This window comes from Coturnix japonica, chromosome 20 (assembly GCF_054131305.1).
Source record: "Coturnix japonica strain WE chromosome 20, WE-NBRP24, whole genome shotgun sequence".
Taxonomy (NCBI): Eukaryota; Metazoa; Chordata; class Aves; order Galliformes; family Phasianidae; genus Coturnix; species Coturnix japonica.
Genome location: NC_140682.1, coordinates 11270265 through 11283124, shown reverse-complemented (window position 1 = coordinate 11283124; position 12860 = coordinate 11270265). Strand labels below are relative to the sequence as shown.

The 12860-nt window shown below is 44.9% G+C and overlaps 1 long non-coding RNA gene across 1 annotated transcript in view; it reads right to left on the bottom strand.

Annotated features, from left to right (window-relative positions):
* The window catches only part of LOC146757656 (uncharacterized), a 594671-nt gene extending 582054 nt beyond the window's left edge, over window positions 1-12617 (bottom strand). The window contains exons 1-2 of the long non-coding RNA XR_014936050.1: window positions 11598-12617; window positions 10505-10667 (exon numbers count right to left, since the gene is read on the bottom strand). This is a non-coding gene — a long non-coding RNA (uncharacterized LOC146757656). The remainder of the gene's footprint in view (window positions 1-10504; window positions 10668-11597) is intronic.
* Window positions 12618-12860: the final 243 nt, after the last annotated feature.

The following is a 12860-nucleotide window of genomic DNA, read 5'->3' as shown; positions in this document are numbered from 1 at the left end:
GGGGTATCTTCTGGATCCTAAATCTTTGGATTCATTCATAATGGAGCAGACCCCTCCACATGTTTTATCTCCTCTGCCTCGCCCATCGACTCGGTTGCCTCGAGCCATGGGGTGTATAATCTTCTCGGCAGCAAGAGTATTCTTCAGGAGGGGCTGGTTTTGCCTCCCTTTTAAGTGGGTCTTTGGGGTACTGCACCCTATTCTTTTTCCCACTGGTTATACACTTAAGTGATGCTGGTAAGGATCCAAATTCACCCCCAGGTTTACCCCCTTCTATTAAAATTTCCACGGCCACTCTGAAGGCTAATAACCAATTTGTGTATCCCTGTCTTCGCAGTGGGTCCACTACCTTTCTAAAACATATCCCAACAGTTGCATTCACAATAGTCAAAATATTCCCTTCTACATTAAATTCTATACTGATACGTTTATACAATTATTGTTAATTCATGTTCTCATTTTCCTTGACGGAGGGTTTCGTGACAGTTTTACTTTCAAATCACCCGCTGGACTAGTGACTCTCCATTCGTGATTTTGTACTGGACCCTTAACACGACTAGCATGTGTCCATCCTTTTTCAGCAGTTCTGATGGCAGTATTGGTAGTCAATAATACCAGATAGGGACCTTCCCAGCGAGGCTGCAGTGTGGTTTCTCTCCAGGTCTTTATCAGAACCCAATCTCCAGGCTTTATTCGATGGAGGGTAATGTCCAGAGGGGGTCTTTGAGTCAATTGTCCCTTTTTCACAATTCCTGTTTATACTTCATTAATTCCGTGATATAAGCTTGAATGTTCTTATCTAACACCCCCGGGTGATCTTTAGGGGTTCCCGCATCATATGGCATATTCCTATGTCAGCCCGGGGCTGGGCCCTAAGGTTTAAGAGGACAAGGGGAATGCATTTTATCCATGAGAGCTTAGTTTCTAGTGTTAATTTGGCCAATTGCTTTTTTTAGTTCCCCATTCATTCTCTCTACTCGCCCTGAACTCTGTGGGTGCCAGGGAGTATGTTCTTCCCATTTTATTCCCAAGGCCTCAGCTATATCTCTAGCGATTCCTGATGCAAAGTGTGGTCCCTGATCCGAATCCATTACTTCTGTTACCCCATACCTAGGGATGATTTGTTCGAGTAATATTTTTGTTACTACCTGAGCTATTGCTTTAGTTGTGGGGAATGCCTCTACATAATGTGTGAGGTGGTCTATTATGACTAATACATATTTATATCTTCCTACTTTAGGAAATTCGGTATAGATAGTGCCCTCTTTTCCCTGTAGTCTTTTTAGTGCCTGTAAAACAGCATACAGCTCGCAAGCTTGAGCTGACCAAGTGTTACTCAGGGGTCCTGATTCCAATACCCGGAGGGTCTTTCCATCTACTATTGCATAACCTGATCTTCTCTTTCCCTCCACTACTCTAGAGGATCCATCCACAAATAATTTTTCCCCTTCTCTTAATTCTTCTTCCCTGCCCAATCCTGTGTTAAAACCCCATACGCTGTACCACTGTCTATGTTAACAAATAAATAAAAGGGTCTCTTTAAGTCAGGCAGGCTCAAGACAGGGGCATTGATGAGATCCTCCTTCAGCTTTTGTAGATTCTCTTCATCTTGTCTATCCCACTTTATTAATCCATCGGTACTGAGCTTTTGATATAGGAACTTTACTTTACTGCTATAATTTTCAATCCATTGTCTACAATATCCCACTAATCCCAGCAATTGTCTTATTTGTCTCTTATTGTTTGGCGACGTCAGGGACAATATTCCTTGTATCCTTTCAGGACCTATCTTCTTTTCTCCTTTACTCAGGTAATGCCCTAGATATCTAACCTCCTCTTCCACAAATTGCAATTTCCTTTTTGATACTTTAAGTCCTTTCAGTCCCAAAAAGTTCAGCAATTTAATACTTTCTTTCCGAACCTTTCCCTCATCCTCTCCAGCAATTAATAGATCATCTACATACTGTATTAATTTGGTATCAGGATCTAGCTGATACTCTTGCAGGATCTGTTCTAGGGCTTGCCCAAACAAATTAGGGGATTCTGTGAAGCCTTGGGGGAGTACAGTCCATCTTAATTGCTGTTTTCTGTTAGTTCTCTCCTCCTCCCTGTTTTCAGGCTTCCTAAATTTTTGCTGTCCTGGAATTCGATTTTGCGTCCATCCCCCCATTTTCCTTTCCAATTCCCTACTTTCTCTGACCGCTGCTACCATCATCCTAACCTGCCTATTATGTCTTTCTTCCTCCCTTCTTACATATACCTTCTGAGCTTCCCTCAAAAGTTCATCAAGCCCCCGATCCTGCCAATTTTCTATCTTTTCTAGTTTCTTGCGGATATCTTCCCAAGCCTTAGCTACGAACTGTGTTTTGAGCAGAGCCTGGCCTATCGGTGTATCGGGATCCAATCCTGAATATAGTTGTAAATTCTTGCGTAACCTTTCTAGCCATTCAGTGGGTGTTTCCTCCTTCTTTTGTCTTTCATTAAAAGCTTTATTTATATTCTGACCTCTTGGGACTGCCTCCCTAATGCCCTGGATAATGATAGTTCGCAGGTCCTGCATGTGAGTCCTATGATGTTGATTTTGATGGTCCCATTGCGGATTCTGTAAGGGCCATTTAATATCCGCAGCGGGCCCGTGGGCATGTTGAGCATCCCAAATGCGCATCCCTGCATGCCTAATCATACCTCTCTCTTCTGCTGTGAACAGTATACTTAGAATAGATTGTAGTTCCTCCCAGGTATAAACATTTGGCCCTAAGAACTGATCTACTCTGTCTGCCACCCCCAGGGGATCTTCTAGTATATTACCCATTTCCTTCTTAAAATCTCTAACATCCCCTGAATTTAAGGGCACTGATATAAACCCCATCTGAGGTTGTGGACCTCCCATGGGCATTTCTCTTAAAGGGTAGAGGTTATTTTGTCGTGCCTTTGCCCGTGTCACAGGCCCTCCCCCTTCTATCTTTTGTACTTCTCCCTTTCTCGAATCCATCTGCCCATGATCCAACTGAGGAGGAGAAGGTAGGGGAATTGCTGGTGGTACAGCATATGGTGGGGGTCCCACTAAGGCCTCCTCTTCCCTTCGAGGTTTACGTTTTTCGACATCTTTTTCTTTTCGTGTCAAATTAAAAATGGGGACTCCTAAACCCTCTGGGCGAATGACCCATACTGCTGCATAGTCACTTTCTTCTTGATTGAAAGGGGTTTTGGAGTTTACCCAAAAATTTAATTGCTGTTGTACCCAATCTTCATTAGAACCATACTTAGGCCACCATACTGCCGGGCCAATTTGTTGTCCGCTCCAAATTTCTATACAATAATAAATCATCTTTGCTTTATCTTTATTTCTTGTTCCTGGATAGTGCGTCCAGGCAATTAGCATGAACCCTAGAGGTGAGTCCTTAGGAATGGATGGTCGTTTAGAAGGGGTGGGTGGTTTAGTTTTACACTGCCCCATCTCGTTCTTTACTTCTTGCTCTCTTGTTTCAACGTCTGTAGCTCCCCCTAGTGCCCGTAGCTCTAGGGGAACACCTAAATAATAATCATCCCTAGTGTCCGTAGCTCTAGGGGAACACCTGAATAATAATCATCCCTAGTGCTCGTAGCTCTAGGGGAACACCTAAATAATAATAATCATCCCTAGTGCCCGTAGCTCTAGGGGAACACCTAAATAATAATCATCCCTAGTGTCCGTAGCTCTAGGGGAACACCTGAATAATAATCATCCCTAGTGCTCGTAGCTCTAGGGGAACACCTAAATAATAATAATCATCCCTAGTGCCCGTAGCTCTAGGGGAACACCAAAGAATAACCCCCCATAGAGCCCGTAGCCCTAGGGGTTGTGGTGGTGAAAGGGTCCCGCTTATACCCTGTACCCACCCTTCGGCGTGCCCTCACTCAGTGTTGCGTTCACTCACTTCCCCCAGGTCGTGGCCCACGCCCTCGCGGGCAATGGGAACCGCACTACTGTGGGGTCCACACTCGCTCGGGTTAGTGCCGGCTGCCGGCCCCCCTTCACAAGCACACAACACTCGCCACACGCCGGATTCCCAACCCAGACCGGACTATACTCACCTGTCCTGCGTCTTCGTCCGGACTTTCGTGCACGAAATTTAAAGGGTTAACCGGTTTTTCCTTGCCTTTGTGTTTTAAATTTCGGATCGTCGGCAGGAGTAGGGCGGGAGGATAGGAGCCGAGGCCACCTATTTAGGCGGGGCGCCCCCTCAGGCTCGTACCCACGCCAGTATTCCCAACCGAGTCACGGCACCAAATTGTCATCAATTTACAAGCAATGAGCCGATAATGTTCCAATTAGAAACTTTTATTAATTGTAACGGGTAAAACAAAAAGGCAATTCAGTGCTGGGCGACAGGGGAATCATCGTTCCTCCAACTGCCGCACCTTCCCGTCCCTTGCAACTTCTTTTGTAAGGTCCATCCCGAGTGTATTGTCCTTTAATTGGTCGGTCGTGATCGTGCCACTTGGTGTGTCGTTCCTTGGTTGGTCTTTCCGTGAAACTTTGTATCCATCGGGGCGCGCTTTGCCTGTAACTATGCAGAGTACACAATCTACCCATAAAATTAGAGTGTTCTGCAACCCTTGTGGCCTCCATATTCCACCATCACATCCCGGTCCTAATGAACAAGCACTCCACCACAATGCTACCACATCCCGGTCTTAATGAGCAAACATTTTATCACAGTCGCTGCCTCTGTTCATGGAGGTAGTTCTTCCAGGAAGGTGTTCTGTTGCTCACAGCGTGTTCCTGCAGGGATCAAGATGACTGTATTGATTTTGTTTGCTTCTGAATCTCATGAAGCATCGGACTGACTGCAGCGAGGAAGTGGGATGATGAATGGAGAGTGCTGGAGTTTGGATCCTGGCTGCTTGTTTGGTGATGAGGTTGGCTGCCAGGTTTGGTGCTCTGAAAGGATCTGACCCTCCTCATCCTCAGACCAGAAGGGATGATTTGGCTGGGGCCGTCCCACAAGAGATACGGAAGCAAACCAGTGTCGGCTTTGGTGTGTCTGAAACTGCTGCTGACTGCAGGGCAAAGGTCCTGCTCTCCTCCAGTACCTGTAGCTTGTGACTTTGAGCAGTTCTTCTAAGTTTATGGAGTGGTTTCAGATCTGACATTCCTCTCCTAGCACCCAGGACCAATGCTTAGTCACTTCCCCGTGAGGAGGAATGACTTAGCATTAGGTAGTAGATGAGTACAGGATTCTTTCCTATGTTGCTCCTTTCAAAGCTCAATAACCACATGCTGCACGTGGGCAACAAGAGCCAAACAGGAGCCGTTCCATCCCAGACTACACCTGCAGATGTCTCCACAAGGTCCGTCTGAAGAGTCTCACAGCTGAAGGTCCTGGGACTGCTCTTCCTCTCTCCAAACACACGGTAGCTGAGGAAAGCTCCCTGTTAGCTGAAGAGACCAATTTCAGGACCTTCATTGACTGGAGGAGCCACTGTGGGACACAGGTGTCCCCTCCCACTCACCCTCTCTCCACAGCCGACCATGGTGCAGCTCTTGAAAAGATGATGGAGCTGTCTAAATCAAACCCTAGCACTGACTACATAAACAAATACATGGACTAGCTGCATGAAGAGCAAGCAGCAGACATTGCAACAGCAAGACAAATGCAACCTCAAAGATTTACTAACAAAGAGTCAAAATGCTACATTTCCATGGGAAGCCTAAAACGGATCAACTCAGGTGTGACAGTGGCTCCCAAGGCGGTTCTGCTCCACACATTGCTGGTGCACTTGCTAGACACCTCATCTCTGTCTTTGGACACTGGGAAAAGGGGAAAACATTTTGCTACTGGTATGTCATTCTTGGGAATGGGAAAGAAAGTGAGTGTGGGACTTGGGTCACATCACTGCAGCCTATGGAGAGCCCCTGGGGTGTGTAGCTGCCCTGCAGCACTGCACTGCCGCTCCACTGCTCCAACAACACCTGCAGCAGCTGTGCACATAAAGATGGCAGACTACAGGGAGTGCCATGCGGGTGCTGCAGGGCTTCATCCCCTAAGCCCGCAGTATCAGCAGTGCCCAGCTGGCTTTGCTGCACAGCCTTATCACCTGAGAGTCTGAAGACTTGGGGGAAAAGCTCAGCAGCCGCGTAGCTGCCGAGGTTCCATGTCATGCCCTGGCCTGCACACAGCCCGGCTCTCCCTGCTCTGCTCTCCCAGTGTTTCCTGCAGCCCCTGTGCTGTGACCAACACGAGCGGGGCTCGGGCCCAACGCCCGCTCACATCCCCAGCAGGCAGAAATAGCACACGACAGAAACCCAGCCTACCTGCAACCCCCAGCAGCAGTTCAATCCTTCATTTCTACACTTGTGCTTCGTAACACCAAACCAATAACGACAGGACGAGCATCTCTTTGAGTCATTTTATAAAAGTATTTGACTTACAGAGATATTGTTACAGTTTCCTGAGTACTGGAAATTACAATACAAGGAAATTTCCACAATTAACTTCATACAGTATTTTACCATCCAGTGCTGCTGATCCCTGTTCATGTCCTTGTTCAATAGAGCAATACACAAACAGTGATGCTGGAAGAAAATGAAGACACCACAAGAATCAGGGGCTGGAGATACCAACACAACCAAGAGCTGAATTCACAGACAGAGCACAGCATGTCAGAATGATGCAAACAAGACAATTTTAACAGGCTTTTCTTTTTCAAGTTTTTTTTTTCTTTTTCTGGAATAGAAACACATTAAAATATCAGCTCCCGCTGCTTGATCAGATGAAGACATGACGCATTTACTGTGCAGCTTCATATAGGAACACCTGAGCTACCTGGAGCAATAAGGCTTTGTTAATTCGTCCATCAGCAGCTCAGCATCTCATTCAGTTTTTCATGTCATTTTCATAAGGCAAACAACGAAACAGAAGTTACTTTCATGTTTGAGAACTGGGATTAGTTGGCAGCTACATACGAGTATGTATTTGTTATGCAGTATGAATTCACACAGACCAGGTTGCTCAAGCAGTGCCGGGAGCAGTAAAGTCATTCATCTCAGCTGGAAGTCCAATATTACCTGGGGTAGCAGATGCTGTGGGGTTATCCACAGCATCCACGGGATGTTTCCTCCGCATCCCCATAAAGAACAGCAAAGTGCACCAATGGTTCATAGGAACAACGTTTTATTTCTACAGAACATGCTGTAGAAAAACCAACAGACTTGTTAGCTTACAAAGCAAAACGTGTAAGTAAACATTATTTCAGACTTCAAGAACGTCGCCAATTGAACACACTAGCAGGTTTACTTTCCTGTTTGGCCAAATGCAGCATTTCACAGACTGCTTTTCCCAGCTGACTCTTTGTTTGCGGTACATTAAAGTAAGTTCTGGTGCCTGGGATATCCAGCCCACTTTCCCCATCCAATACAGCAGGAAAGACACAAACACACCACTTAAATTAAAGAAAGAAAACATGGAGTAAGTGGAATCCGAGACTGCAAAAATATATACAAGCATCTGCCTTTTTCCTGAACTAAACATTTCAACCATAAAAATATTCAACAGCTGTACCCTATAGAACTAGGGCTAAGGCTATTTCAATTAGAACTGCTTTGTGTTTTAAAAATACAGGGCTGAAAGCCTTTTGGGTGATATTTATACATCCACGGCATGTCTAGGTTCCCTACGTGAATCATAAATCATTATGCAGAACACAAACTAGTTGTCTTAGCTTAATCTTGCATTATCCTGTTTAATTTCACCTCTCCTGTAAATATGTTAGATAACTAGATTTCACTGTCAGAATTAACATAAACAGAATATTCATAAGGCTTTTTTCTTCTCCTTCTGAGCTGTATACGGTAAAATACCCATCCAGTGTTTTGGAATAGGCAGATCTTCCTCCTAGTAAAACTGTGAAGCAAGGATAGCTTTCACCGCCAGTGAGAAGGTTTCTGAAAGTGCTCGGTAGAAATCCAGAGTTTACATGGATAAAACCTCAGGATAACATCCATTTACTTACACGCAACTATTGTTAAATAATCCAAGTCAAGTCTACTTTACTATGAAGTGTGCAACAAGCAGAAGAAGCGAAGAAGAACATCACGCTGAGTTCACATTCTTCAAGGTGCAAATCCCAGCTATTCCTGCCCAAAACCTTCTGTTTCTTCAGTTGCAAATAACAGCTTTTCCTTCAGCTGCTCATAATTCTTATAGGGTGGGAGGTCCAAACGATTGAAACTGAAAACAAAGAGAAACCTTAAGTATTGAACAACAGTTTAAACCACCAAATATCCATTAGGAACACAGGCATATGAACTGTCCTGTTCAGAAGGAAAACTGCATTTGTACCCTCTAAAACAACTGTATCTTGACATGCACTTTTCTATGAAAGTGAGAGTTAAAGCACAACAAGCACCTGAGCAGCGATAACTGTCCATAACTGGCAATGTATTTAGTAACAAGTCTCACCTAATCTCTCTTCTGTATCTGAAACTTAAAATCTGAGCATCTTCACAAAGCACCAGCGTAACTGAGAAACTGAGCAGAAGCTACATTTTCTCCAGCCAAGAGGGAGCATGAGCGTGGCTATTTATTTTCATTGCCAAGATCGAGCGTGGTGATAATGAAAGATCAATCCCAAACTCTTTAAAAAAAGGACAACCTTAAGTACTAAAAGTAGCTGTACGTTTTTAGTGGTGTGCAGATCCATGGCGTTTACAATGGAATCAGCTCCACAACAAAACTGCTTTTCAGAAGTTCAACTATTACTCAGCAGAGCTTACTGCCATAGCCCAGTGCTTTGCTTTCACACAGTCTCAGACACTTCCATATCACACCCACTTCCTAAAATCTCAAAGTAGATTTCCATCCATAAGAACAGAACCACAGCAGAGTTTGATCCTTCGTACTTACCAGGTGTGACTTCCAGGTAACCAGTTTTCCTTCCCAACTTTCTCAATGCAAAATTTTTGGGGTCCGTTGCTCCCTGTACAAAAATCAAACAAGGAATTCTTAGGTCTAACTGCCTGTGTACACCAGTAGGTAATAAGTGACAACAGCACGTGAAAGCCATGAAGAGAAAACAAGACTATAACTACTTGCAGAGCACAAAGACATCTGTCTCTCACTACATCCCTCTGAAGAAATCCACGTAGTGAAATGCATAAATATGAAGCGGTTTTCAAAGAAACTCAACCACTGAATCACATCGTTGGTTTGGTACTGGAAGGAATCTCTGGAGTTTACCTAGTCCTGCCACTCTGATCAACCAAGGATACCCAGAGCAGGCTGCCCTGCCAGGACCACGTCCAAACCATGGATCAAGTCACTGATGCAAGGCATGTTCACATTCCATCCATCCCTTTTTCTATCACAGCTCTACCAATATACAAGACACAGAAAAAAGATTCCATATAAATTCATTTAAAAATACCCTTAAAAACACAGCTTGGTCCTTATTAAGAAAAAAGGAAATAACATGAGCATAAAATGCATTAAAGAGGGCTCGTTACCCGTGAGGTCAGCAAATCCTCCTACTGGTAATCTGCACGTTCCAGTAACAAACTGTAGAAATCTCATTCTCTTCTCATTATCTATTTATTTCCCAAACTGAAAAATAATAATTAACATTGATGTCAAGTTTAATATTGAAACGTTCACTTCCCCATCCCCCATGGGACAGCTGGATTAGCAGTTATCATTTACATTTACATGCTACTTATCTGTTGAGTAATTCTGACTATTGCTCATTAAGCTGTTGCTGTGTTCTTGTGTGGAAAAAAGAAGTCTACAAACCTGCCAGAACCACAATATCTGTCTGCTGGTTCCGCTATCATGCCGGAAGATGGTATTGCCTCTGCCAGTCATTCAGATCAATTTCTTGAATTCCACACAGGAGCACATTTAGGGAAGAAAAATTTCATAAACATGGAAACTACAAGCTACTACTTTGCTTCTACAGCAAGACTATTGTACTGAAATACTACTGTACTTCAAAGCACCCGCAATCACAGTACACTTGGTTTTAATATTAAACTCTTAAACTTCCACAGCAAATAATAACATCCGTGGCAACAAAGAAGATACACCAGTCATGAAAACGAATGCATTTAGACATATAAACCATACTTTCTCATTGCCTAACCGTACCATTCTGTGCTAGAAATACGATGTTCTGCTGCAGAGTATAACTTGGAGAGACCAAAAGCAGCTAAAGCCTGCTCCACTCAGTAATTTGACCATCTGCTGATATTTGGTTCTTATCTCCCTTGCTTTCTAGTCGCTCACTCTTTAGACACACGCAAATCACATTGTCAAGGACTACAAAAACACTGTCAGCCAAAAAATTTATGCTGGCAGAATCTTAATGTTAGAAATGTGTCTAAGTTGGTTGCAAAGAAGAAAGAGAAGACCAACACAGTAACCAAATACTACCTGATACATAAGGCTTCTCTCACACATCCTGAAAACAGAACCACCAGCCTTAATGAACTCTGCTCTTCAGACAATGACTGAAATGCAAGTATTACCTGTAGCAGCCTGGATCTGGCAATAGTAAAAGAATCTTTTACCTCCAGCTCCTTAGCACCAAAGGACCGCAGATACTGCTGGGGCAGAATTTCATTGAAGCCTTCAAAAGAAGCTTGTGTCTGTTCCTCAGCGCCTCAGGAAAGTCTCCATTCTGCTACCAGCCTGGAAAAGACACAGAAGGATCATTTAAAACGGGCTACGCTAACCCAAGTTCATCTTTGTTAGTTTGTTTTGAAATGAACCATAAGCTGTGTTAAGAAAAATGGCGGAAAGTTCTGGGGATAGAGCACTGTGTAACTGTATTCTAATTGTATTCCTAACCTTCACTCTGCGCAAACAACTTTAAGTTAAAACCCTATGTTTCCAACCACTCAACTATGGAAAGCATTTTAGGCTCCAACAGGAGGCAGCATCTACTCACCGTTGATATTAATGAGAGCACAGGAGTCCCTTGCTACCCGGAGGAAGAAAAAAATGCAGAGCTGTGTTCATCTAATATGTTCCATATTTGTTTCTGTTAATCACGAAACTTTGCTCTGTGGTTGAAACTCCACTCTCCATTAAGAAAAGGGAGAAAAGCAGGCAGGAGACCCAAAGAACCTGAACCCAGGGAGAAGCAGATATTATGCTGAATTCAAGCCTAACCTGTCAGGAGAACTGGAATCAAAAGCAGAGATGAAACTCTGGGGAACGCAACACAGGACACAGAGTGTGACAAAAGAACATTGCTTAAGCTGCAATCTGAGCCCTCCCCGGCTTCCTCAAAACCAGAAGAGAACGATCTTCTGCAGGTACTCCCTCCTCTCTATCCCAATGAGTATTTTGCACAACTGCCAATGCCAATACGTTCCTTCTGCAAATGTCGCCGTTTCTGTGAAACCTTTCCAGATGACTCGTGACTAAAGCAATTTCTACTCCCTCATTCCTCAAACCCTTCCCACACAAAAGCCTTCATAGATCAGATGGTAAGAAAGAGGGAATTCTACGGCCACAGCAATAAAGCGCGCAGAAAGCCCATCTGTTGCAGACAGAGGAGTGAGCCGTGCTTAACCAACACTGCTTCAGCGCACGCTTACAGTAAAGCACACCTACCTTGCGCTGGCCACGCACGAAGCTCGTGATGCAGCTCCAGACTGCTCTCCTGAGGCCCAGCTTCATTTCACGGCCACTCACGCTCTGCTGCTGGACATTCTGCAACGGAAAAGCCACCGGATGCAAATCCCATCCCTCGCAGATGGCATCAGACCTCCGCTCTCATGGCAGTCACCACCGCCCTGCCCTGGGCAGCGCTTCCACTGCCCTTGCTCCTGCCACAAGACACCAACGTCTGCTTCTAACGCGGCTCCACCATGGGATCCTGTATGCAATAGAAAAACACACGGAGGCTGCCAGCCACTGCAACACGCGCGCTGTGAAACCCCTGGCACTGCTGAGTCCCAAGAGCAGAGGAGAGAAGCGTTTGCCTGCCATGGACGGGCTGCAGCGGGATTGAATCCTGCCTTCGAATCGGGACACCCCCAGGGAGAGCCTCCCTGGGGACCCAAAGACTTAAATGGAGGCAAGGTAACACTTTGCTATAGAAAGGGAAAGGGGAACTTCACAGAAACCAAGACAAAGGGTAACTGCAGATAGTTTACATTTAAAAGTGCAGGGATAGGGGGAATTACAGACACTTAGTCAAAATAAAACCAGAGAAGAGGGCACTAAAGATAAGAAGAAATTGTCCGGAGACCTCTGACAAGAAGAAGGATTAGATACCCCCGGGCAAGATGATGCTGACATGGGAGAACGATACCAGCAGATAACACCAAGAAGAAAACAGAAGAAGAATTTCACCCCAAAACAACGGCAAGGGTCGCGGGGAATGGGGTCAGAGGGAATGAGGGAATGGGGTTGCGGGGAATGGGGTCATAGGGAATGTAATGAATATGTAATCAAACTGAGGAGGAGACTATTGATTATGTATTAGCTTAACCTATATCTGTAACACACTTTTCTCTTTACGGTGTGCAAGTTTGGAGGAGCTATCCCCCTTGCACCCGGCGCTGCGCAACGCTGGAATAAACATACCTGCTTTATAACCCATCTCTGGATTATAGAGTTTGATTCCGCAAGTCATTCCTTTACCTTCCCCTTCCCTTCCTTCCTTCCTTGCCCTCGTCCCCTTCCCTTCACCACCTCCCTGTGTCCATTCCAGCGTCTGGCCACCCGTTCTGAGCAGTAATACCTCGTAGTGTCCAGCCTGAATCTCCCCTGTCGCAGCTTGAAGCCATTCCCTCTGGTCCTATCATTAATGACACGAGAGAAGAGGCCGAGCCCCAGCTCACTACAGCCTCCCTTCAGGAAGTTAGAGAG